The sequence below is a fragment of the Salminus brasiliensis genome, chromosome 9 (genome assembly GCF_030463535.1).
Source record: "Salminus brasiliensis chromosome 9, fSalBra1.hap2, whole genome shotgun sequence".
NCBI classification, from domain to species: Eukaryota; Metazoa; Chordata; class Actinopteri; order Characiformes; family Bryconidae; genus Salminus; species Salminus brasiliensis.
This window is the reverse complement of record NC_132886.1, coordinates 32723822-32750804: the sequence shown is the minus strand read 5'-3', so window position 1 is coordinate 32750804 and position 26983 is coordinate 32723822. Positions and strand designations below refer to the sequence as shown.

Below are 26983 nucleotides of genomic sequence, written 5' to 3'. Positions count from 1 at the left end.
TTGCACTACTGTTTATGTTTGCACTAACCAGATTTTTAATCTGCTGCATACGTCACTTTATTTTTCAGGGACCTCTATACATATACTTTATTATCCATATCCATATATCCATATCCATTATCCATACACTTTATAAGCACAAAGAAGCAAATATAAAAAAAGGCCACTATGTTGACTATATAACTGACTACAAGCCACAGAGTATTCCACCGTTGGAAAACCAAACTGATGTTAACTGCAGTTTGACTTCATCCATTATCTAATCTCTTTTGGATCAAAGCCTGTTCTTGCTCTGTTTTTCCTTCTTTCTGTCATTAGCAGTGCCAGCTTGTGAAGTCAGCTCCTAACTGGAGCTAACATTAGACAATCGTGTGTATGTTTGAGTCTGTGTAACGGACTCTGCGTGCAAATGAGTGAACATGCAGAGCATGTGCATAAGGGCAGTAGGTAGGTAGACAGGCAATTATGCCATTTGATTAATTAATACGGCCCAAACTAATATGTTTTCCAGATCTGTGTCTGCAATTCTCCTAATTTACATGACAACAAAGGAGTATTTACTTTGTTTTAGAACTTCCGACATAGATTAGGTAGAGATGAGTAGTATAACATGCTCAGCTAAAGGGTGACACGATAATCGGGAGAGTAGGATTTTGCTTGAACAACAGTGTTACGATGCATTAGGTGCTTGTGAGGCTCTTTAGTTAGCTCTTAGGCTAAGATTAAAATTATAAGAGCAGACAAATGGACTTCAGGAATATGACATTTTGCATATTTAAACATAGGCGCAGGTCGCTTTGGAAGGTAGTGGATACAAGTTAGCTATAGTGCCCCACAACATTGATCTTTTTATTTTGTTGGGTAGATTAAATAGCTTTAAATAACATTAAATTGCCTGTTCAGTGTCCACAGCAGTAACCTACTTTAGGCTACATTCACTTTGAATATGATACAACCATAAATCACTTTTATACTAAATAATCAAAAACTGTACCACAGAATCAGAAGAAACAGACTCTTGAAAGTGGGCATGGCCAAATAATGTGAATAAACATGAATAAACAATCAATTTTCTTTAGGTCATCAGAGCTTCTGGTTTACTGACTGCTATTGTTATGTATTTCAAAAAATAGAACAAAAACTGTTTTTAAGACAAATCACATACTCCACCTTTAAGAGGATGAACAGTTATTTTAAAGGAACCATTATTCTAGATTTAAGAAACATGGTTAAAATGATTCTTCCCTTTAAATCTGCATTTAATTCCTAGTCATTATCACAAAGTACAACACTAAAGCCTCTTTTTACGGAGACTTGTTGTTTAATCATGCTACACACATGCTAAAACAAGCTCTTCATGGTATTGCAGCGGCGTTTGGCTAGACTGAGCAAACTTCTGTATTTGAGGGGTGTGTTGATGTTAGCATTTTACCCTAGTACGTAATGTTGTCCACTACAGCGTAGTTTCTTCTTATGTAGTTCTTCTTGTGCCCACAGTGATACAGGGAACTAATAATAGGATAATAGGGCACTGAAGTCTCACACAGACTGACAGGAGATCAGTGTAAACACAAACAAGGTCCAGGCTGTAGCCTTAAACAATACTCAAGTGTTGTTACTTCAGTATTATAAAGGAAAAGTATATTTCCGAAATACAACTTAATTTAGAAGTACAAAATCACTAGGTCAAAACTGTGTTATTATTGTTTGTTTGTGCTTTTTCTTTGGAAACTCTTGTAAAATACATTGGCAAACCTCAAAGATCACAGGAGTTTGAAAATGTTTTCGTTGTTGTTCCTTTTTAAACATATAAAAAGAATTAGTAAATCATTTTGAATAAATTGGTGGTGAACATATATTTTTACTGATTACTGATACTAAAATTTATCAGTGACACAAAAAAATTATCATGACAAAATATATAGGAATGTCCATTAATCCATCAATTCTACTCGAGTAATTGGTCAAAGTAGAGTGCCCACTAACCAGTTCTGGTATTCACAAAATAATTGGCGAGACAAAAGCAACATACAACTATACAATTAGTACGAAATGAGCACAGCTCTATGTATCCCACAACAATTCCCTATATTATTTAAATAATAATGCCTAAAGTATGTGTTCAGAACGCTATACTACAGGTATGCTTCTTTCATAGATGCCTATATCAATCCATTGCAGAAATGAAGCGATCTTAGGCAATTTATTTCCGTTTACACTGCGTTTCATTTTTTAAACTAGTCTATCTGCCAGTATAGGTATCTCTCCTTTTCCCCAGCATGACTGACATGATTATAGGTTTTGCTTAATAACACGCTGGAAGCCACTATTTCAACTCTCTAAGCTGCAGTGACTGACTGATGCTGAGAAAAACACAGCAGGCAAGAGATAAAAGCTTGGGCATTATTATTGGCACATGCCTGTCCCGTGCAATGTCATCAGAAGAATGACACATACAGGGTCAAACTAGAGTTGTACAAAAAAGGGGTCGGGAAAAACAAGCCAAAAGGGGCAAAACAGCTCATAAATGGCCATATTATGGATTAGGCCTTTAGAACAGAAGCCCATTATATAAATTGGTGGACTGTCGTAAAGCCTATGTCTAGCCAGTGATAAATGGAAAGCTACAGCAAGGGGAAAGCAAGGGCCAGAAATGCAGGAGATATTAGAGTAACTTTAGTAGAGACTCTACCAGATTGCTTGTACAAATACAACATCTAGCCTAGTTTTTTTTTTTTTTTTTAAATAATGCTTATAAAAGATTAAATATAAGGATGGCGTTTTCCCTCTTTTTAGCTAGGGCTGCTGTACTTTGTTTGGCTTTGCAGGGCTTACAGAATAAATTATAAAACTGTACCTATTTCTTCCATAATAAACATGATCATTTTATGTAACCACTTCTTCTTTGCTGGTTTCTTCATATTTTTTGGATTGCTTAGCTTTTTCTACCCACAGAAAATTTACTCCAGCTGGATATGATTATTCCAGGCTAACCCTGTTTAATAAAACTAGCGTATAGTATCACAAAAATTTTAGATGAATCGAGCATATATGATTTAACCTTTTTTTTTTTACTTACATCAGCTCATGACTTGCTATCTAGCCATCAACTTAAGCCTGCACATTTGCAGATTTGGGCCTGAGGAATTGTTGCTCACAAAATTTTGTGATCCAGTGGAAAATTCTGACCTCATCCCAAACAGACTTTTCTGGCTAACTCAGTAACCAATTTTTGTGAAACAGGGACCTGATTGAGAGTGTAAGGGAGCCAACATAGTGCTTATACAAAACAGTAGCAGTAGCAATACAATGCAGTATTGCAGGCTATTGCAGGCGTTTATCGTGTTTATAAAATATAATTTATTATACCATGACATCACTCTGATGAACAAAGAAATGCAAGGTAGAACAAGCACCCACGCCATCTACATAACTCCATAATCCCCCCATTTTTCGGTTATTTTTCTGGAACAGTAGCCACTGATGAATGTACACCAAAGAGTGGACACACACAGTCTTGATAAATGAGTGTTATTTTTTCACTGCAACTGCAGAACTTTAAGTAGCTCTTGCTAATTATTTGCTGAAATTATTCTACACACATTCCATGTATTTATATAGATGGCTGTAAAATTTCATAGTGAATGAGTCGAGTAGACACTACATGCAAGAGAGAGAAAAAGAATATCTCTGTATTCTATTCCTACAACCTCCCACACAATTAACAAAGCAAACTTCACAGCTCTGTGTACAATTTATCACTCACCACACTTTCTCCAACAGACGCACACTCCCACAAAAACAATGCTGCAGAGGGGGTCATGGTGGCTATCCTGACATTTAATCATCTGCCTGTAAAATTTTCAGCATTTTGTTTCACTGTTTCCACTATGACCTTTGCACTTTGCTTTACTGACACAGTCCGAAGGTACTGAAAACCCTGGTGCCCAGCATGAACAAGTTTTGTTGCATGTCTGAAGGTCAAGCATCAGAGTTATTTAGGGTCACTGATTTGCAGATTTAATTTAATATTATTATTATTATTATTAAGTCTTGTCAAGTAAAATTTTACTTGGAGAAGGTAAAAAGAGAGAGTTAGTTCTGGGAGGATTTTATGGACAGCAGAGAATGTTGAGAGGTATCATAGTGTTTCGGACAACTCCGGCAGGTCTGACTATAACAGCCTAATTAAAAGAAGAGAGCCAGAAGGTAACACAGACACGGGAGCACCCTGAAACGCTAGCGTCCATCTGCTCCACCATCCATAAACCTGAGTGATTGCGTGTAAGCAGCGAGAAGACAGCTCCAGCATCTCAGTGTACTACAATTCTCTGTGTCCACGAACCCCTGGACCTGCAACCTTTATCTAAGGGGAAACATTAATTTCCAAAAGCTAAACTAAACAGGTTCGATTCCCGGGCTTGGCAAGTTGCCACTGTTGGGCCCTTGAGCAAGGCCCTTTACCCTCTCTGCTCCCCGGGCACTGGAGTGTGTGTTCACTACCACAGATGGGTTAAATGCGGAGGACACATTTCGCTGTACAGTGTAAACTGTACAGTGACAAATACGTGCACCTTTACCATTTTACCTTTTACCAGATGAGTTTTCAGCTTAGATTTAAAGATTGAGACTGTGTCTGAGTCCTGAACATTATCTGGAAGGTTGAGGAATGAAGAGTTGGGGGGCTTTATAAGAAAAGGCTCTTCCCCCTGCTGAGGTTTTCTGAATTTTGGGAATGAGTAAGAAGCCAGCACCCTGAGATCTAAGTAATCTTGATGGTTCGTAGTGTGTAATAAGATCCCGCAGGTAGTCAGGAGTGAGGCCATGTAGGGTTTTATATGTTAATAGAAGAATTTTGTATTCAATACGGAATTTAACTGGGAGCCAATGAAGTACTGATAGAACTGGACTGATATGGTCAAATTTTCTAGTTTTAGTAAGGACCCTGGCTGCAGCATTTTGAACCAGCTGAAGTTTATTGAGGTTCTTGCTGGAACAACCTGACAAAAGTGCATTACAGTAATCTAGCCTTGAGATAAAAAAAGCATGTACTAGCTTTTCTGCGTCCTGTAGAGATAAGGAGTTTCTTAGTTTGGCAATGTTATCTTTTTTAAGTCAATTTCTGTAGCCTCTGTAGCTAGCTACCAACAATGGCTACATAATCTAACAAATAAAGAGGTCAACAACCTTCAAAATTACAGTTTAATACCTATAATAAAGAGTTGTTGGACCATATGTTTTTTTTAAACAGAAATAAAACGATTTTAACCATGCTAATCTCAAGTCAGTCCTCCCTAAATTCCATCAACATGTGGAGAGGAGCAAACGCGCTGGACCTTGTTTACACAAACATCCCCAGCGCGTACCAGGTGGAGCTCCGCCCCCACCTTGCGTTCTCGGACCACACGTCTTTGTGGCTGACTCTAGCATACAAACCTCTCGTCAGACGCTCCAGACCAGTTCAGAACAGGTGAAAACCTGGCCGTCAGGAGCCATCTCTGCCCTTCAAGACTGTTTTAAGGTGCACTGCATGGGACATGTTCAGGGAGGCTGCAACAGAAGGCGACTCTGTTAACTTGGAGGAGTATACAGCATCAGTCACTGGCTACATCAGCATGTGTATTGATGATGTCACTTTCTACAAGACCATCACCACACGCCCAAACCAGAAGCCATGGATGACTGCTGAGGTGTGTGTGCTACTGAGGATCCGCGACTCGGCCTTCAGAGTGGGTGACAAGGTGGCCCTGAGGAAAGAAAGAGCCAAATTGTCATGAGCCATCTGAGAGGCAAAGCGCACACACGCCCAGAGAATCTACAGCCATTTCAAGGACACGGGTGACACGCGGCGCATGTGGCAGGGCATCCAGGCAATCACAAACTACAGGACAATGCCACCGTCCTGTGACAGTGATGCCTTCCTCCCTGATGCCCTGAATGACTTCTATGCACGGTTTGAGGCACAAAACAACACATTGGTGAGGAAGATCACACCCAAGCCGGACGAGCAGGTGTTGTGCCTGACTGCAGTTGATGTGAGGAAAACTCTGCGCAGAGTCAACCCACAGAAAGTTGCAGGACCAGACAACATCTCCGGCAGAGTGCTCAGAGAGTGTGCAGACCAGTTGACGGATGTTCTCATAGACATCTTCAACGTCTCCCTGTGCAGCTCCACTGTCCCAACGTGCCTCAAGACCACCACCATCGTCCCCGTGCCGAAGAAGTCCACGGTGTCCTGCCTCAATGACTATCGTCCCATTGCTCTCACACCCATCATTATGAAGTGCTTTGAGAGGTTAGTCATGACGAACATCAAGACCCAACTGCCCTCTTCATTGGACCCCCTGCAGTTTGCATATCGTCCCAGCCGCTCCACGGACAATGCCATCACCACCACCCTTCATCTCTCCCTTACCCACCTGGAGAAGAAGGACACCTATGTCAGAATGCTGTTCATAGACTAACAGCATCATAAAGTTTGCCGATGATACAACTGTGCTGGGTCTCATCAGAAAAGGCAACGAGTCAGGATACAGAGAGGAGGTGCAGCAGCTGACAGACTGGTGTACAGTCAACAACCTTTACTAGAATATAGACAAGACCAAGGAAATGGTTGTTAACTTCAATATTTATTGCACACTGCATAATTTGCTCAGACCAAGTCACTTGAATGAAAGTACAAGCACTGGTTTACATTGCTATACCATTTGACTCAAATATGTCTGAGGCCACCCCCTATAATGGTTTGAGCAATGAGATTTGTTTTAAACATGTCTTGGGTGTTTGTAGTCTTACATTTTTATGTGGCTTGGCCTTATCCAGATATAGTCCTGATACTCCAGATGCATTGAGCTCAGACCAAGTCACTTGAATGAAAGTATAAGCACTTGGTTGTTGCTAATTGCTCATTTGCCCTGTGCTGGATGCCTATAGACCTGAGATCAGTTGACCAGACAGGTGGTGCATTTCAGCCAACAGCAGCAAACTCTTCAAGCCTTGTTTCCCCAACAGCGAGTAGAGCAATTGGACATTCAATTACAGCTACTGTTCTGGAGGCTAGTGTATAGAGCCAGTTGGAGAGAATCTTTTGGCACTTTTTAAACATTCAGCATGGTTTGGCCTCATTCACATTCAGGTTCTATTCATTGCAGAGTTTTACAGCCAGCCCTGGATGCTCTATGGCTTCTGTTTCTGCCCCAGCCAGCACAAACTAGCAGAACCACAGATATATATAAAAAGGTACGCTTGATATGCAGGGCCAGGAATCAGAGCATCTTCTCATAGAATTCAGTGATAGCTGGCTTCTGCATAAAGTAATTCAATATAAATTGTTTACCAGTTGGGCCGATGCACATAGAAGAACAAGAACTACTCAGTATTACTACTCTCTACTATTCATTGTGTAATGTCATTAAATATTTTATTAGCTCATTTTATTAGATTTTTACAGCAAAATTAACATAACTACATTCCTGATGGGTTCTAATTCACATTGGTGTGAAACTAAGTCAATTAAGTTCATTTTTATTACGGTTCACACACAGGAGTTATAAAGAAACATAATAGGAAACCTTATAAGACATAAAAGATAATAAATTTTAACTCCAAGAATAAAACAACCTCAAGAATATATGTGTAGATATTACACAAGGATAGACTATGTAAAGTTGTGGTTGGTTACTGCCTGAGCAACAGGCTGGACCAAGCATGAGCTCAGAGGCACGGATGGGAGACGATGGACCTACGAGATCCTCTCCACCTCCACTGCCCTTCAATCCAACCCAGCAGCTGGCCGTTGCCTTGGTAACTGCTCCAGCTCTGCAAGGGAGGTTGTGGGGGTCGCAAAGGCAAAACATCTGAGGCAGAAGAGAAAGGAAACTACCAGGCATCAGCGAGTGCCTTTGTCTTGCAATCTGGCTCATGAGCACCTCACCCAATATTCTTCATGCAAGTGCTATAACAAATCATTATCTATAAAGCTGATAATAAAAAATAGACTCAATGGGGGTTTGCGTGTTTCATTTACATAAAATGTCCCAAAATGTGAAACATAAAGACGGCAGTTCTGGTAAAATTTTGGAAACACTTTACTTTCGAAACACTTTACTTTACACCTGATGTTAAAAGTTTGCTGTGCAATGTGTAAAAGCAAGTGCTGCAAGCACCATCGCTGTCCTGCATGAGCATCTAAAGAAACCTGTAGAAAAATAATAAAATCTAGCAGTACAAATAGTCAGACTTCCCCCTGAAAGTCTACAAGTTAAATCATCAGACTAAGCAATTGAAGATTCTTCAAACAGAGCCAGTGTTCTTATACAATAACAGGAAGCTCTTAAAAAATCACATTTTTATATTCTAGCAGCTAGAGCTAGCTGGTGTGCTTGCTTAGAAAAACCATGAGAGAACATGCTGGTGGTTTACTGATAATAAGCTGAAACCTGAGGTGAATGTGGTTGGTAAACTAGGCTAGCTGTAACCATTTATAAAAAGTATGGCTATTTTTTTAACAACAAGAACAATCCTAATCAAGTTAAATGCACACTCTGTATACAAGAATGTGTTTCAACAACACCCAACATGTCAAAGCATATGAAAAGGATAGGCTGTGTAGTTGGGAGACCATTCTGCAACTGGACTGTACTGTCTAAGTCTGAGTCAGGTAATATTTGTGTTGTTGGCTTTTCAGCTCTGTTTTAGTGTAGCAAATACAATAAATAAATATTCGCATTTGCAAAACTGTGTGAGTAAACTGCAAAATTGCACTAACCAGTCTGCTAATTGTTTATAGAAATCTGCTCTCAAAGGTAATTTCTGTGTTTTCATGTGTCTGAAAAAGATGTGACCATGATGACTGTGGCTGTGATTTTATAAATATTCAAAAATGTTAAGATATAAATGTATTTTTTTAAATGTAACTTTTTAAACTATTTAACAAACTTTATCTATTTAATATATCTTGTTTTATTATTAGCTGTACATTAAATATTTAAGTATAAAATTATGAATAGAAATTAATAGATAAAGTCTATAAATCTAATAGATCAGTTGCCCTCTATAAGAATATTCTGAGTGTCTTTGAGTGTTGTTGATTCTGCACTTTTCATAAGAAATAATGCAGATATTCCTTCTAAAAAATTCTGATCACCACCAACAACAAACGTCTTCCAACTACAGACAATACTAATACAAGGTCTAAAGTGTAAAATGTAAAATGCAATGGCGAAAAAAAAAACCCAAAGATAGGGAGGAATACTGTTTGCTCTACTTTTCCAAGCGTGTGTGATGTGTGCAGTGGCTGGCATCAAAACTGCCTGGCAGTGTAAGTAGAGCAATGATGCTTGCTTGATTGCATTTTAAATTAGCCCAACTATGCAGCTTTGGGTCAGCTTTGGATCTACAGAAATGAACTACAAGACAAATTTCGTACTGCCACAGAAAGCTACAAAGCATATTGAGTTAGGCATTCGTCTAACATTGACCAAAGAGTTAATGTTGCGCCAGGTAAATTTTGTCGTGGGTAGTTCCATCTTCCATCTGCCCAAAATGTTTTTCACAAAAAAACTAAATTTTTAGATTCTCTTTATGTTTGTGGATTAGATAAACTTGCCTCTAGGTCACTGAATGCTTCTTTGCTGTTAGGTTTTAATACATACACCTACAGAGTTGAACCACCAACAAGGGCGAGAGAGCAGAACTGACCTTCAGTATAGCCTCACTTGGTTAGTGTGAAAAAAATGTAAATGTTGAAAAACCCAGAGCTAATTATTGATCCAACTGCACATACAGTCAGGATGCTTCTGACAGAGTTGACACTGGTAAAGAAAGGGAGGTGAGAGAAGAGCAAAGAGAAGAGAGAGAATAGGGGAGAAAGACTTTCCATCTACCCACCCTACTCTTTACTGGCATGCACCACACACTATAATGGAAATGACAGGACAAACAAGGAGTTGTTGATATTGTTTCAGAATATGGTTGGCTCAGGGCTACACAGGAGTAGTGGCCTGAAAAAAGAAGGCTGTATTTCCTTTGAACAACATCGGAACTGCTGCTTTTGAACATACAACATTAGTGGTTTGTCAAGCCCATCTGTGGGAACGCTTACAGTGGGGAAAAAAAGTATTTAGTCAGTCACCAATTGTGCAAGTTCTCCCACTTAAAAAAATGAGAGAGGCCTGTAATTGACATCATAGGTAGACCTCAACTATAAGAGACAAAATGAGAAACAAAATCTGAAAATCACATTGTCTGATTTTTAAAGAATGTATTTGCAAATAATGGTGGAAAATAAGTATTTGGTCAAAAGTTCATCTCAATACTTTGTTATATATCCTTTGTTGGCAATGACAGAGGTCAAACGTTTTCTGTAAGTCTTCACAAGGTTGGCACACACCGTTGCTGGTATGTTGGCCCATACCTCCATGCAGATCTCCTCTAGAGCAGTGATGTTTTGGGGCTGTCGGCGGGCAACACGGACTTTCAACTCCCTCCAAAGGTTTTCTATGGGGTTGAGATCTGGAGACTGGCTAGGCCACTCCGGGGCCTTGAAATGCTTCTTACAAAGCCACTCCTTTGTTGCCCTGGCAGTGTGCTTGGGATCATTGTCATGCTGAAAGACCCAGCCACGTTTCATCTTCAATACCCTTGCTGATGGAAGGAGGTTTGCACTCAAAATCTCACAATACATGGCCCCATTCATTCTTTCATGTACACGGACCAGTCGTCCTTGTCCCTTTGCAGAGAAACAGCCCCAAATCATGATGTTGCCACCCCCATGCTTCACAGTTGGTATGGTGTTCTTTGGATGCAACTCAGCATTCACTCTCCTCCAAACACAACGAGTTGTGTTTGTACCAAACAGTTCTACTTTGGTTTCATCTGACCATAAGACATTCTCCCAATACTCATCCGGAACATCCAAATGCTCTCTAGCAAACTTCAGACGTGCCCAGATATGTACTGGCTTAAGCAGGGGAACACATCTGGCACTGCAAGATCTGAGTCCCTGGCGGCGTAGTGTGTTACTGACGGTAGCCTTTGTAATGTTGGTCCCAGCTTTCTGCAAGTCATTCACTAGGTCCCCCCGTGTGATTCTGGGATTTTTGCTCACCGTTCTTGTGATCATTTTGACCCCACGGGCTGAGATCTTGCATGGAGCCCATGATCGAGGGAGATTAGCAGTGGTCTTGTAGGTCTTCCATTTTCTGATTATTGCTCCCACAGTAGATTTCTTCACACCAAGCTGCTTGCCTATTGCAGATTCAGTCTTCCCAGCCTGGTGCAGGTCTACAATTTTGTTTCTGGTGTCCTTCGCCAGCTCTTTGGTCTTCACCATAGTGGAGTTTGGAGTGTGACTGTTCAATGTTTTGGGCAGGTGTCTTTTATACTGTTAACGAGTTCAAACAGGTGCCATTAATACAGGTAATGAGTAGAGGACAGAGAAGCGTCTTAAAGAAGAAGTTACTGGTCTGTGACAGCCAGAAATCTTGCTTGTTTGTAGGTGACCAAATACTTATTTTTCCACCATTTTTTGCCAATAATTTCTTTAAAAATCTGACAATGTGATTTTCAGATTTTTTTTTCACATTTTGTCTCTCATAGTTGTGGGAGAACTTGCACAATTGGTGACTGACTAAATATTTTTTTCCCCCACTGTATATCTCTTATAAAAGCCCTTTGACCCATAACTATTCTAGGACTTGTGGTCTTTTTAACACTTTCGTTTCAGCAGGTGATGGAGAACATATGTGCTGCCAGAATGTCTTGAAAAAGAACCTGCGGAAAAAATGACAGATGGGTGAACAGATATTAGAAAAAAATTCTGAAGCAGCAGCGACAGCAAATAGAGTGTGTGAGCCTTATGCACAGTAGGTGGTTTGTAATCTTGTGTTATATATTCTCAGTGCAGACTGCAACATGCATCATTATTTATAATCTTCATGCAATTTTCTTTTTGCAGTCTAAGGTAAACTGTATAAACAATTTTTTTTTGTCTTAGAAAGTAAAACATCAGTTTAATTCTTCCTAACCCACAGCTCATGCTAGAAAGAATTTGAATGATAAGGAATAAGGCATTCCTGTTGGGGCAAACAACAATAAATGCAAGTGTTGAAGACATGCTTCAGGTGCTGGGTGTTATTTAAGTGTTTAGTTGTGTGGAGAAAGAGAATGGTGTGTAGAGAACCTGGGGTGCCTCTGGCGATGCAGTGGATTCCATTTTCACCAGGAAACCTTGCCATAGGATGGCCTATTCAAACGCTGGTCCAAATTTTTCATCAAAAAGATTTTTCATCTTTTCTATCTCATCTCATTCTAGATTTGATGGCTTCTACACAACAACGGTCCAGCCACAGCAAAGATGTGCACTAAAAATTAGTCCGATTTTAAGGGCAGTTACCCTTGAATTGCTTTATAACATTTTTTTGCCTTACCCACGTGTCCCCTTTTCATTGTAGTTATATAAGAGTGGTCGAGGCCATAGAAAAGGTGCAATGCTGCAAAACTGACAATAGGTGGTGTATGATCCAACAAGTTTGCCTTAAACATGATTCCCCCCAATTTCAGGCATGAATGCTTCAGCACGTTCTGAGGATTTCTTTAAAATATTCCTGGAAAACATTTATTTAATTCCTTTTAATGGTTCCCTGCTCAATCTGGTTTATAGCGTACTACTGGGCTGACACCAATGTTTGCATATGTGGACCCTTTCTGGATTTACCCATTTTGGATACTGAACCAATAGCTGTGTTTGTGCAATTTCTGTATTCAGTCAGTTAACATTGTTAATTAAAATGACAGAAATATGAGTCTGTCATCAGTGACCTTGTCTGGGATTGTGCCTCCATTTTTTTGTTTTTCACTTTTCAGTCTCTCTTTTAAATATGCCAATCCCAATTTGAATAATTGAACTTCAAAGGGATCATGTTTTTTTAAGCCATGTGCTTTAGAAGAAAATGGCTGCTGTCCTGCACTGAAAATGGTCTCTGCCTTATCTCAATAGACAGACTTGTGCTTGTAGTATACATCTCACCAATAAACCAAGAGAAAGCCTATTTAATATATAAATGAGCAAGATTATGTAAGTAAAATTATACTGGTTGAATACAAAATGTGTGTTGTGAAATTAGATGAATTAATGAATAAATTAACAAAATGTGTATTGTGCAGTATTCACCAATGGTGAATACTGATTAAAATGGAAAATTCAAAATACTCATGCCCATGACATACACTAGGACACTTGACACTGGCTCAGTTAACTCTTCTTAAACACTGACCACACTCATCTTCATGCTTGTAGATATGCAAGAGTTGCAATGCAGCCTCACTGGAACAATGTGTAAAAGGTCAGTGTATTTTTCCTGGTCAATTCCTGTCTCGCTACAATACACAAAGTCAATACCCATTAAGGTCAAAGTGAATATCAAGCAAAAGTGTCCCCAAAATTTTTTTTTTTCTTCTGGAAAAATAAATAATTAACATAATCCACAAACGGCTAGAACAACTCTGTGGACTAGACTTCACAGTCAGAAGCTTTGAGTTATGCAGCGTGTTGGAGAGTGTGACGTCTCTTCAAAATGTCCTGATTAAAACAAAAGCCCCTTGCCAGTTCCAATGTCCTCCTCCTCATAACAGGCTCGGCCACGGCACACACACATGCTAGCGGCCCCAGAAAGCCTCATTGTGCGCTCTCGCTGGGGTGGTGAGCTCAAATAATGAGAAATATTAATTCAGACGGTGGAGGTCGTGGCTGGGTTTTTAAAAGCCGATCAGGCTAGAGTTCTTTTTTTTCCTTGCCTCATTCATATGCGTCCGCAAGGCCTGGAGACATTAACAGCACTTTATGAGATGCACAGCTTGTGTTGCTTTAATGATGGTGAAAAGAGGGATTTTGAATATTGCTTTTAATGGCCAGTAACAAAATTTGGGAGATTTTTCTTTAAATGTATATACATGTGAATGTGTGTGCGTGTGTGTTCATCTATCTATCTATCTATCGAAATTTCAAAAGCTCCAAATTCACAATCATGAATGAGGTGGTAGGAGGTAAAGTGTGAAAGAAATGGAACAGTAAAGATGCAGGTGGTAAAGCAAATACTTCTTTTCTTCCTTTTAACTACAAAGCAAAAAATGTGGAAATTGGCAGCTGAACACTGCTACAAGGCTATGTGGGAGTCTTCCTCCATCTGCCTGCACAGATGGGGAGAAGTTGCTGCTAAAAGACCAACATGAGCCAGCCACAAAACTTCAAACACTGTGTCAGAGCAAATATTCAAATTTCTGTAATAAAACAAGGTTGAAGAGGCACATCTTTGCAACAAAGTACACCTGTTTCATTTCAGTCCTAGCCATCAATGAAAAAGCTGAATTTAGAATACCTCAAAATATCAATGTGTTCTAACTATCAACAAACTGGAATTGACCGCTTGTTCATTTCCCAAATTGCAATTATCTGATTGGCCTATCGCCACAGGGGAGCAGGAAGTAGGGATAGAAGGATGGATGCTGGGTGTTTGGGAATCAAGCTTTACACTGTTGGACTCTCTCAGTGGGAAATCAATGGTATTTCTTTAATTACTGGGTACATGTAATCAGTGCCACTGCTGTAATTACTACCTCTGCAGTCATTACAAAACTATTTGTATCAAGCCATCTCACAATTTGGAAAAATTAATAACAAGTTGCGAGTAACGAGTTGAAAATGCAAAAATATTTGCACAAGACATCTTTCTCTTCTTTTTATCTTGGGGCTGGTTTTCTTTTGCATGGCACTAAGCACAGAGAACACAGTATTTGGAGCTTTGGCTGGCAGACCTGCTGTATAAAAAGAGTATTCTTTATGGATTTGTCAATGACTGATTCAGACAGCAGTCACTGAACATGACAACACTGGAAGCCATTCTAAGTGCAGGATTAGCAGCAGTAATTGACAACGACATTGTATCAAAAAATGTATTACACATATACTGTCACAGGGGTGGGAATATACAGAGTTGTATGACTTAAATGTATGTCTTCTTAAAGTGACTTCTGCATTGGTTCTGCAAAGGTTAGGAAATGAAACTTGTACGCAGAGAGCATATTAAGTTAATGATACATTTCATTCTAATTGCATGCAGATGAAAACTTCACTGGAGCAAATAATTGTTTTACTCCTTAATCACCCATCAGTTAACAAGCTTAGTCTGCCTCAGACCTGACTGAAAATCCGCCCAACCATTTTGGTGGACAACGGCTTCGATGATCTTGTGTTCAACATTCTGTGCATTGACTTGTTACAGACAAGCAGAGAAAAAGAAAGAGCTAAAGCATTTTGTAAACATGCCTCCTCTCTTCCGATGGCTCCCTTGACATGATTTCTCCACGATTTTAAACAACCTATCTCAGACAGCTCAGGGCCTACGAGCCTGAACTTTACACCACGGCCTCACAGGACCTGCCACATGATGCAAGGGTCTACTGAACACAGTCAAGCTTCTGGATTGGTATTTAAAGCCTGGCAGAAGAGTTGAAAAAAAAACCCAGCAATTGCACAAGCTTCATCTGAGAACAAGTAATGGTGCCGGCCTTACAGTTAGATGCCTTGTGTGAAAGTCAGAGACAGCACAGTCAATATTAGCTTTCCTAAAAACATCCCACTTCTGAGAAGAGGACTTGCAAGTGAGCTCAAACCCCAACATTTGAGATTTTAGCTTTAAAAGCACTAAATTTTCCCAATCAAGAATCAATTTGCTGTAATTGACTATTTGAATTCAAGACCTTCTAAAATTGCGTAGGGGCATTCTTGTTTAATCTAACATTTATTTTAAGAACTTCTGAGCGTGTCAGCAAGCTCATTCATTCGGACACTGACAGGCTGCTGTTTGACTTTGATGTAGCTGATTGACAGGTGCCTATAGAGCTCCTATAAGTGGAACTGCAGAGCTGCCCTCTCAGCTTACCAGTATTGTCACTCCGTTCATCCAACATGACTGTCCTTGGTCCCTTCTTTTCTGCCACTTGCTGTCCTCTCTTACAACTTTTTTCTTTTCTTTCACCCAGCAAATAAACAATTCTGCACCACACTAGCCCAATCCCAAGTGGTCTGAAATAATCCCTGGCTGTTGTCTGCCTGTCTGTAAATCTCTTTTGATTTATTCATTTCTTACAATTCTACAGCTTTATAGAGCAATCAATTGGCCTGTTAGCCTGTGCCTGATCAAACACTAGCTGATAAGACAAATGTTCTTTGTCACTGAGTAGTATATAACTGGGGCTTTTTTGGCCCTCCATCGATTGCTGATTTCCTCTGCTCAGCAACGCTTTTCAAACTGTGGGCCATTCGAAATTTATCTCATGCTATCAGCCAACCAATCACTTCCTTGCTTGCTTTCTTTCTCTCTTATGCTCTCTCTCTCTCTCTCTCTCTCACACACACACACACACACACACACACAAAAGTACCAACTTATTCCTCACACATTCGCATAATATTTAATGGGTTGGCTTTTATGGCTCTATCAAAGCCAAAAGCAGGCATCCAGAACAGAGATATCACAATGTAGTTTGTGTGGCCTAGAGCAAATTAACAGAAGAGGCAATGTTGATTGACCTAGCCTAATTAGCTAACCCCATTAGTGTAAACCAACATGCCCAAAGTTTAACTGTACTGCTATGATGCTCTACAAGTGTCTTGTTCTAGGGCAGCTTGCTACCTCAGGGCATAATCTGCAGCCAATGAGCTTTCAGAACCCCAGAGCAAGGGCTTTCCGGCTCCACCTACTGCATACACAAGGTTATAAGCAAGATTTAAGGAAGTGGACTGCAGCAATCAGACTGTATGAAAAAAGTGGGTAAGTGGTGAGGGGGTGAAGGGGGGTTGCAGCTGAGCACAGAAGCGAAGGGCATGGGTTCAAGTAATTCTCTCCTCTCTTTCCTTCATTTTCTTTTTCTCTTTCCACTTGGTTATTGTGCAACGCCACCACGGGTACTCAGTAGGTGAACACCAATCAGTTCTAAGCCTGCACAACATTTATCAAAGAGATTGAACCTGTGACAGAACGAGCCATAGCTGCATGTAAGGCAGATGGACAAGAAATGGCTCGTTTAAGCTGTATAATTTTCCAGCACTGCAGCACAAAGAGGTTTTCTCCATTCTGACATGATCATGTTTTTAGACATGCCATCACTTTGTAATGAGGTTGGCAAACTAAAAATGAAGATCCACATGCGGGTCATTTGATGGTCAGCAATGGAGCAATGAAAAAATGCCCCAAAAGATAATTCAACATTACCATTCCTGGAAACTGTATTTAACTCAGTGGCGATATTAATAGTCAGTTGGATTCCACTGAAAGGTTAGCAGACTCCAAATTCTCCAGACTCATCTGAAAGAGAATGGGCCAGTTAGCCATGTCAACGTGTTTATTAGGGTGACACTGGTCCTTGACCATCCATATTCATGTACCAATCTGTTTTTAAATGCCACTAGTCCCTGCCCAGAGAACAGTAAATGCAAATGAAAAGCTTGGGTTAATTAACTTGGCTTTTTTTTAAATGCAATAAACAAAGAACCTTGTGTGAAACACAAGTACTGCTGGTACTATGCACAGGCAACCCCTTAGATTAAAAAATATTATGTAAACCATTAATTGCAACATAGAATAACACCTGGGGTATTGCTTCTGCTTCTGGTGCTGGAGTTACCATTTAATTATTTACTTAGTCAGTGAATTTATACAAAGATCACATTCAGGAAGACAATATGCCACAGTGCTGACTGAACCAGGTAGAACAGAGCTCAATGTAATGCACTGTAGCACTCAGCACTGTAGCAAGGCCCATGCACACAGGTGCTGCCAATCAGGTGCCAATCAGCAGCACATGGGGGTACCCGAGGCCCAAAACAAGTATCAGTAGCAACAGCAAAATAAGCAAATAAGAAGATTTGGCAATTTTTTTCATGGGCGCAACCCACATTCTCACATGCTTATCCCACAAATGCATGTTCCTTACAAATGTGGCATTTAAAAGGGAACTTAACAGGCTTTCCAACAGTATAGGATTTATTGCCAAGAAACATTGTTACAACAAAGAAATAATCTACCAAACACAAATTTTCTTACTTTCCAGTGAGGGCTTTCTGCTAGATTTTGGATCACTAATGTGAGGATTTGATTTCATTAAACCGCAAGAGCGTTAGTGAGGTCAAGATGTTGGATGATCACCACCCCACTTCATTCCCAACTCATCCCAAAAGTATTGGATGGCGCACCATCATTCCAGAGAACACAATTCTACCACTCTACACCACACTAGGGTGCTCCAGTGGCATACACATGTTTACTTGGTAGTTCATGCAAGGTTTTAGCTGAAGCAGAGCTTTTCACATCTACTGTCCATGTGGCGCATTATTGATCTACATTTACATATATTTTACTGTTGCTGTGTGCTTTAATGGATAGGACCTCTTCCTAGCAGGAGGAGACAGAGAATGTTATCTGGCCTCTCAGACATGGGAGGGAGAAATGCTTTGACTTCATGCCTGAGAGAGATTACAATGTAGCCCTGAACTTTCATTTTATGCTGTGTTTGTAGGCGATGCTGCACCATCATGTGACACTGCTCAGAGTAGGGACACTAGCTATGATTTATTTGGCAGCAGAAACTTGGCAGTAAAGACAACAGCAGTTTTTAATATCATCCCAATATCCAACTCTATGCTTATGACCAATACTGTCAGCTGACTTGATGAATTAGACACCTATAAATATGACAATAACCTTCATGGTGCATCTATAAAGTGAGAAAAAGCAGATACATAAAACTGTCTGCAAGAAATTGCATCAAAAGTCTAATAAAGGCAAGATGAGGCATGGCAAATAAAGATATTATAAAGCAGGTGTATCAATGCTGCAACAGCATCTCAAACAGCACAGGCAGAAAGTTTTCCCAAAGCGCAGAATAATAATGGATAGATTTCGGGGATTGTGAAGGCTGCATTAAACTGCTGTGAGATGGCAAATGCAAACTGGGCGTGGAGAAATAGGATCTTTCTGGCTTCAGGGACCAGGCTGCTGCTGGATTTAAGGATATCCTGCGTTACACCAAACCAGAGTGCAAAATCCATTGAGCTGACCTGAAAACCTGTTCTAGCTGTCCAGTTTCCATACCACTTGGGCCTTGGACACACTTTAGCCCTAAGCACCAGAACATCCCTGCAGTAATACAATTCTTTCCCTAAATTTGATTTCAGGATTATTTGCACGTTATCTCCGCAAGGGTGGGCAAGGCCAGACAGTCCAACAATACAAGCACATAATAAATATTATTGCATACAGTACTGTCAAATAGTCCAAAGCTGTCGTTTGTGTCCTGATGAGAAACTAATAGCCCTAGGCCTTATAAAACTCCCAAACAGTACAGTCATGATAAGTGCCATTATTAATTACAGTGCCTGGCATATACACAGTTTAGCATCAGTATTATATGAAAAACACAACTACACTGTGTTTCAAGTGATTTTCTTTTTGATTGTATACAAAGTCTTTATTACAGGCATTATGTGTAAAGTATCTAATTAACTAATTTCAAGTATTATACCAATAATAATAATATATTGCAAAATGCATAATTACATTGACTCCGTATTTGTTACTGGACAAATATTATTATTTATGCAGTATATTTCTGCTTTCTTAAATTACATTAAAATGTATGTAAAATTGCGATATATGTTAAACATGCAGATAATTATATAATAGTTTATGTCCATACTAATCATTTTATCTCTATAATTTCAAAGTCAGTCATATTAGATTTATGTGCACATTTACATTCAAGCATGTAATTCCAGATACACAAGATTTTTATCAAAGATATAAAAAAAAAAATAATGCACAAACTTCACAAAATGCACAAAATAAAGTACAAAGCTAAAGTTCTTTTCAGGTTTAAATATTCTGCATGTTGCACCTCTGGCAGTTATTTTCATGAATTATTAAGATAATTCACAATGAAGGTTAAGAAGATCAAACACCTTTAATAAAGTCAAACACAAAACTTATGTTCAGCAGAAAACAAATGTTTAGGTTGAATGTGCTTAAAATACTAAACATAATATTCTAAAATAACTTACAGTCTTTCTTTTATTTTATTTCTTTATTGAATAGACCACCAAACTACCAAATAACTGACATCATAATCCTGCAGTAATCAGCTGGCATATAGTCACACTCAGCAACACAGAAAACTGGAACTGCACTGATGTTGGATTTAATCATTTCTGAACATGTAGCTATTTTAATAATAAATGTGACCTGTAGAATTTATTTGTGCAATACAATCTCTTTGAGTAAAACATCTTTATCACTGACTTCTGGCACCATCTGTTTGTATATTGGGCATGTCGGCTCAATATGTCCGCATGTTTGTTTTTTATCTTATGCATACCTATACCTAATGTTGTAGGCTATAAAAGCAAGTTACATTTTTCTATGGTGCTGAATGTGACTGTGAGTGTTGTGGCTGTGTGCTGTAGTGTCCACTCTTGTGCTACCCCAATGTAATACTATCAGTGTTTGAAAGATTAATTTTGCTGTAGAACTTTGTCACTCTTTAGAAAGTGTTTGATCATAATAATTAGGGAACAATCAGTAAAGTGACAGTGTTTCTCCACAGAGCCTTCTTTAGACTTCTGTAATTTTTTGTTTTTCCACTTAATTTGATTTAAGATTTTTGACTTAAATTTTGCGTTTCTGTTTGGCAGCCATTGCTGCTAGTCATCTGACCACTGTTTTTCATTTTACAGTGTATGATACAATCATGAATATGGTAATGTTTGAGTTTCTGGACTAATCTTTAAGTATGATTAATCTTTTGACTGGATCATGTGGCTCTCTTAAAGTGGTAGAAATGGTAGAAATAAGGTTGATCACAATCAAACATCCTTAAAACAGTATTTCACAACTAGGGCATACAAATATAAACTAGTGTTTATGTCAAGCACTTCAGTTTCTGAATTTAAATGTTAATCTAAAAAGTTATATCAAAGCCAATACCCAAAGTCAATATCATCAGGTAATTAATATGTAATTGTACCCTTTTTCATAGATGATTTTTTTATATGGAAAGTCAAAATCAATCATCAGATGATGGAACATATTGTGTTGGTGTCTTTCAGTAAGGCAAAACATTACAAGCACAAAAATGTATCAGCACATGATAAAATATATCCCTATGTTCTAAAGTAATAGCCAACCATAAAAGGTACAAATATAATTAGAATGAATATGTAATTGCACTATGTAACATGTAATTATATCAGTAATGGATTGTTCATTTTATAAAATATATACACATAGCAACTTATCAAAAGTTGTAAAAATAAAATAAACATAACAATAAACAATAAACAATAAACAGCATAAGCCAATACTACTCATAACCTTTCCTTTGCTAGAAACACAAAAACAGCTCAGTATTCACATGTGACCATATAATCTTGGTGCAAAAAATAGTAATGCTAATTCTAGTTAGTTGATCATAGCATCAGTCAGTGATATGATATCAGTAGACTGACGCTGTTTAGGTGTGATAATGTTTTGATTAATGTGGAACCTTGGAACTAATTAATCTACATTACAACCCTAATTGCTAGCACCAAATTACTCCTCTAGTCAACCCATAGCCCTATCTAGCACCTTCACCAAGGCTAGATAAAGTCATACTCATTTCAGACATGCAGGTAAACTTACCCAGTTAGAGAAGCCCAGTAAGTGATGTCGTTCACGGCTCTCTGATGCTGGCTTCTGTGTCTCTTTTCCTCTGAACGCAAAGGAAGCTTCTTGTCTTATGTCGTTGCCGTAAGACAAGATCTATTGGCGACAAAGTGGTATATGGCCCGTTGTTGCCACCGTTTAAATGGGAGCTCTTATCAGCCTGCCTGTCGCGGCTGCAGTGTGGGAAGCTACACCTTGCTTCTGCCTCTCCGTCTGTCTTTCTCTTTCCTCCTCCCGCTCGCATACAATTTCAGTGTCTCCCTCTTCTTCAGCACTGGCCTCTCCCCCCCCCCCCCCCCCCTCACCCCCACCCCCCCTCACCCCCACCCCCCACCCCTCTGTTCTCACTGACACCCCCCTTCTCCCACCTCATTCTCTCTTCCCTCCTCTCTCACCCTCTCTATTCTATATCCCTTCACCCTCCTCCCCGCATCATCTTGTTCTCCCTTTCGCTCGCTGTATTGATCTCACTCTGTGCTGGTGCTCTCCTCGTGCAGCCCCTAGTGGGTGTTCCAAAAGCCGTCTGTAGCCAGTCCAGACTTAATCTCACAAGGCTTAGTTTAGCGCCACTTAGCTGAGAGAGACAAAAAAAGGAAAGAGAGACAAAGACAGAGAGATAGAGAGAGAGTGCCAAAATGGTATTTTGCAGAAATTCTATAAAGTAATCAGCTTTTAAAAACCTGTTAAACCTTTGAGTGGGTGGTTCTTCACAGAAATGTTTTTGTAAATGACATAAGCAGCCATGGAAACCTGTTTTTAGTAGTATGCATCTAGTACTAATGCCAAGAAGCATTCTCTCATCGCTTCTCCCTTACACTCTCTCTCCCCCTCTCTGGCAGGCAAAGTGCAATCTGTGCCGTCAGCTGGGCAGAGGCACCCCTGCCTCTGCGAAACAGAGACGCACATTAATGTTTCAGCAGGCAGTCCCAGGCAAATGAATACAAATGGGGAGGGTGATGCCTTATTCCTGCTGGGTGTCCCTTCAGAAACTAAAATCGGTGGAGGACCTTCACAGCCCCTCCTGGGGGCAATGTGAAGCCGCAGTCGGTTGATATGCATCGCCATGAACCACTTGTGTAGGCTGGGTGCATCATCAGCACCATTGCCTATGACTACAGGACGTTTAATATCATTACCAGTGGCTAAACCAACATGCCTCCCTCTCTGAAGGAAAACTCTTTGTACCAAAGTATGAGTGGGCTGATGTCCAAAAGCAACTTCAAAACACATGTTGTTCTATACAACACAGAAAAATGTCATAATGGCCATAAAAGCTAATATAACTGTAATACTGCACTCTATCACAAGTCAAAATGAAGCAATTGCAAGTGAAACAAGTGCAGAAAGCCACCTGTAATTTGAGAGCATTTACATCTTCATTGGAAATTAAGGTATTTTTGCTACAAGGTCTGTTTATGGCGATCCTAACTGGGGACAGTCATATTACCTTGTATAAAAGTGTCATTAGCAGTACTTCGTTGCAAAGCACTTTGCCAAGAATTTGCATACGGTAATCTGAGGTCTGCAATCTATACAAATCACCAGACACAGGATATCCTTCTTGGTGATGCTAATCCAGGGCTGTAATGTAATATTGGCACCTGTTAGCTTCTGAGGTTTTGCTATCAGTCCTCTATTCAGTAACTAAACTGGTCTGTTGAGGACATTTCACAATTTGGCTGTAAAAAGCACTTAGCAATTAAAAATGATTCAGTACACTTTATATTTTGACCTGCTACTGTTGATGGAAGACTTACATCAGTAAAAAGTAAGCATGAATCATGCATTTATCAAATGTTTGACCATGATCCATGATCCCTTGAAATGTATAATAAGAGCTATGATTCTCACAGAGTTCAGTTATTACAGATATAAGAGCTATTGAAGCTTCCTTTTCTGAATTTTTTCTGGAGTTTCCTTTTCTGGTTAGTAGTGCAGTGTCACCAAAAACACAGAAAAAACCTATGATATAATCTAATTACAATAACTGTAAGTGCACCATTTTTGCAGTAGATGCTAGGGTCTCTCTTGTGCTTACATGAGGCCATTTTCTAATAGTAACAGACATCTTTAATACCTGTAGTGTGATCAATAATGCATTACCTTTATAGGTTCTTGGTTTTAGTCTCCTGTTGGTGTGTAGCTGCACTTTCAGTGTTAACTCAGCAGAAAGCCAGCTGCAGCAGAAGTGACTGTGCTTGCTTTGCTGCTGGTGTGCCCTAACTTGGGCCAGAGGTGAAAAGAGATGGATCAGTCAGTCAGCACAGCTCCTACAAAGAGCTTTAAATCCACTGTGTAAGTCATAGCAGAATGATAAATATTGTACACAAAATATTGTATCATTAGGTCAGTGGTCTGTGAATGTTACTCTAAAAGCTCCAGTTGGTTTCTCTTCAGGTAGTACCACACTGACAGATAACAACTAACTAGCACATTTGCACAGCCTCCCCCTCCTCCACCCACCTCAAATTTAATCTTTTAATGCTATATGTTTGAGTACGTTCTGTGAGTATGGATCCAAACCTTTCTACATAATGTTTAACAAATAAATGTGGTCTTATGGCACTATCTTTATGTAGGCCAGATAACTGTTGATATCTGTCCAGTCCGATAAAAAGTAAAAGTGTCAGGGGTATCAGTGCTCTGTCAGTTACACTGAGGAATGGAATCAAACAATGGTTCATACAGCAGTTATGTTCCACATAAATACGTTTACATAAATCTGACTGTCAGGTAAAACTAAGATATAAGTTGAATCTATTGTTTTTCCCCTATTAAACACAGCATACAGTGTTAACATTTACTAATATTGCCAATCGGTTTTATTAGTTCAATAGAATTAAATCAGTTAGTCCTGTGATATTGGAATCCTTAAGTTTTCAGTGGTCTGAGGAACAGCTTTCCAAATCTGAATAGACAAAACTGACAGAGGTGAAAATTGTACCCGTTTTATAGATAAACTATATCTTTGTAACGGAGGTTGGACAAACCAGATACTCACAGATAAAAACAAGAGAGTCTTTAATGAAAAGAAGGTAATCCACAAATACAGTAAACAATATGGACCAGGTAAAAATCAATAAAGAAAACAAAGACATGGGCTAGGCAACAATCAGAGTTGAGATACTGGGCAAAGATCTAAAATAACAGCAGACTATATTAGGTAAACAGAGCCAAAGGGACAAGGTAAAAAACATAAACACAGCACAGAAAACTGGTCCAACTACAGACTACAGAGGGAGGTTTAAATACAGGAACAAAGAAACATACACTGGTGAGGGTCATCTGTGCTTAGGTGACAACAAGCATGAGAACTGTTCATGATTGGTTGATTAAGGGTATGTGACAGTTATGTGAGTCTTGAAGGAAAGTCCAAGGTGTCCACAGGGCCAGGAGGTAAACCCAGGAGTGTGACAGAACCCCCCACAAGAGTCTGGGAACTATAGTTTAGGAACTATATCCTCACCAAAAAACGCAATAAATCTGACACTACGAGAGAATTGGTCAATGATAGTTAATATACACTCGTGGACAAAATTGTTGGTAATCCTCGGTTAATGAAAGAAAAACACACAATGATCACAGGAATAACTTGAATCCGACAAAAGTAATAAGAAATATAAATGCTATGAAATGAACAAATGAAAACCCAACACTGCTTTTCAACCATGCTTCAACAGAATTAAATCTAAAAAAATGATGGTACCCTTAACTAAACAATTCCTGTAACTGTCAATGAGAATTCTGCACCTCTCAGCGGGTATTTTGGCCCACCCCTCATGAGCAAACTGCTCCAGGTGTCTCAGGCTTGAAGGGTGCCTTTTCCAGGCGCCATGTTTCAGCTCCTGGAAGGAGGAAGATATAGGATTTAGGTCAGGGCTCATAGAAGGCTACTTCAGAATAGTCCAATGTTTTCCTCTTAGCCATTCTTGGGTGTTTTTGGGTCATTACCCTGTTGCAAGACCCATGACCTGCAACTGAGACCAAGCTTTCTGACACTGGGCAGATGCAGCAAAGTAACCCCAAACATAACAGAGCCCCCTCCATGTTTCACAGTAGGGACAGTGTTATTTTCTTGATATGCTTTATTTTCCATCTGTAAACATAGAGCTGATGTGCCTGATGTGCAAAAAAGTTAAATTTTTGTCTCATCTGTCCACAGGACATTCTCCCAGAAGCTTTGGAGCTCGTCAACATGTAGTTTGGCAAATTCCAGTCTGGCTTTTTATGATTTGTTTTTAACAATGTTGTCTTCCTTGGTCGTCTCCCATGAAGTCCACTGCTCAAACAACGACAGATGGTGCGATCTGACTCTGATGTTCCTTGAGCTTGAAGTTCACCTTTAATCTCTTTAGAAGTGTTTTTGGGCTCTTTTGTCATCAATTTTTCTCCTGCGGCCACGTCCAGGGAGATTGGCTACAGTCCCATGGATCTTAGATTTCTGAATAATATGAGCAACTATAATCACAGGAACATCAAGCTGCTTGGAGATGGTCTTATAACCTTTACCTTTAACATGCTTGTCTATAATTTTCTTTTTAATCTCCTGTGATAACTCTTTCCTTTGCTTCCTCTGGTCTCTGTTGACTGTGGTACACACAATGTCACCAAACAGCACAGTGACTCCCTGTAGCCCTATATATAGGCCCACTGACTGATTACAAGATTGTGGACATCTGTGATGCTAATTAGTGGACACACCTTGATTTAACATATCCCTTTGATCACATTATTTTCAGGGGTAGCATCATTTTTGTCCAGGCCTGTTTAATGAGTTTATTTTTTTAATAATTCTGTTGAAGCGTGGTTCAAAATCAATGTCAGATTTTCATTTGTTCATTTTCATAGAATTTTTATTTATTATTAGATTTGTCAGATTCAAGTTATTTCTGTGACCATTGTGGCTTTTTCTTTCATTAACCCGGGGGTACCAACAATTTTGTCCACATGTGTAGTAGTGTAGCCACTAGAGTCAGGTAGATCTGTGTCACCTGCTAAATGGGACCACAGATGTGAAACAGGTAAGTTAATATGCAGTACAAGATGACACAAACAGATCTATGCCTGCTAACATAGACTCCCACCAGTACTTGCTGCCCAGTAACTGGTAAGTACGGGCCTCACCTGGGTGATCTGATGTCAAGGAAGAATGGGCCCGGGCAATCAGTCTATTCCTACATTGTTCTTGTACATTTACATTTATAGCATTTAGCAGACACTCTTATCCA

The 26983-nt window shown here is 39.5% G+C and overlaps 1 protein-coding gene across 3 annotated transcripts in view; it reads right to left on the bottom strand.

The window, feature by feature from the left end:
- tnr (tenascin R (restrictin, janusin)) overlaps window positions 1–25569 on the bottom strand; it is a 142087-nt gene extending 116518 nt beyond the window's left edge. For 2 of the 3 annotated variants that reach the window (XM_072688248.1, XM_072688250.1), the window contains exon 1: window positions 21732–22016. The gene's annotated coding sequence lies outside the window, so the exon portion shown is untranslated. Of the gene's footprint in view, window positions 1–21731; window positions 22017–25505 lie in introns of those variants that run through there. The other variant, XM_072688249.1, reaches the window with a different exon arrangement.
- Between the last annotated feature and the right edge of the window lie 1414 nt (window positions 25570–26983).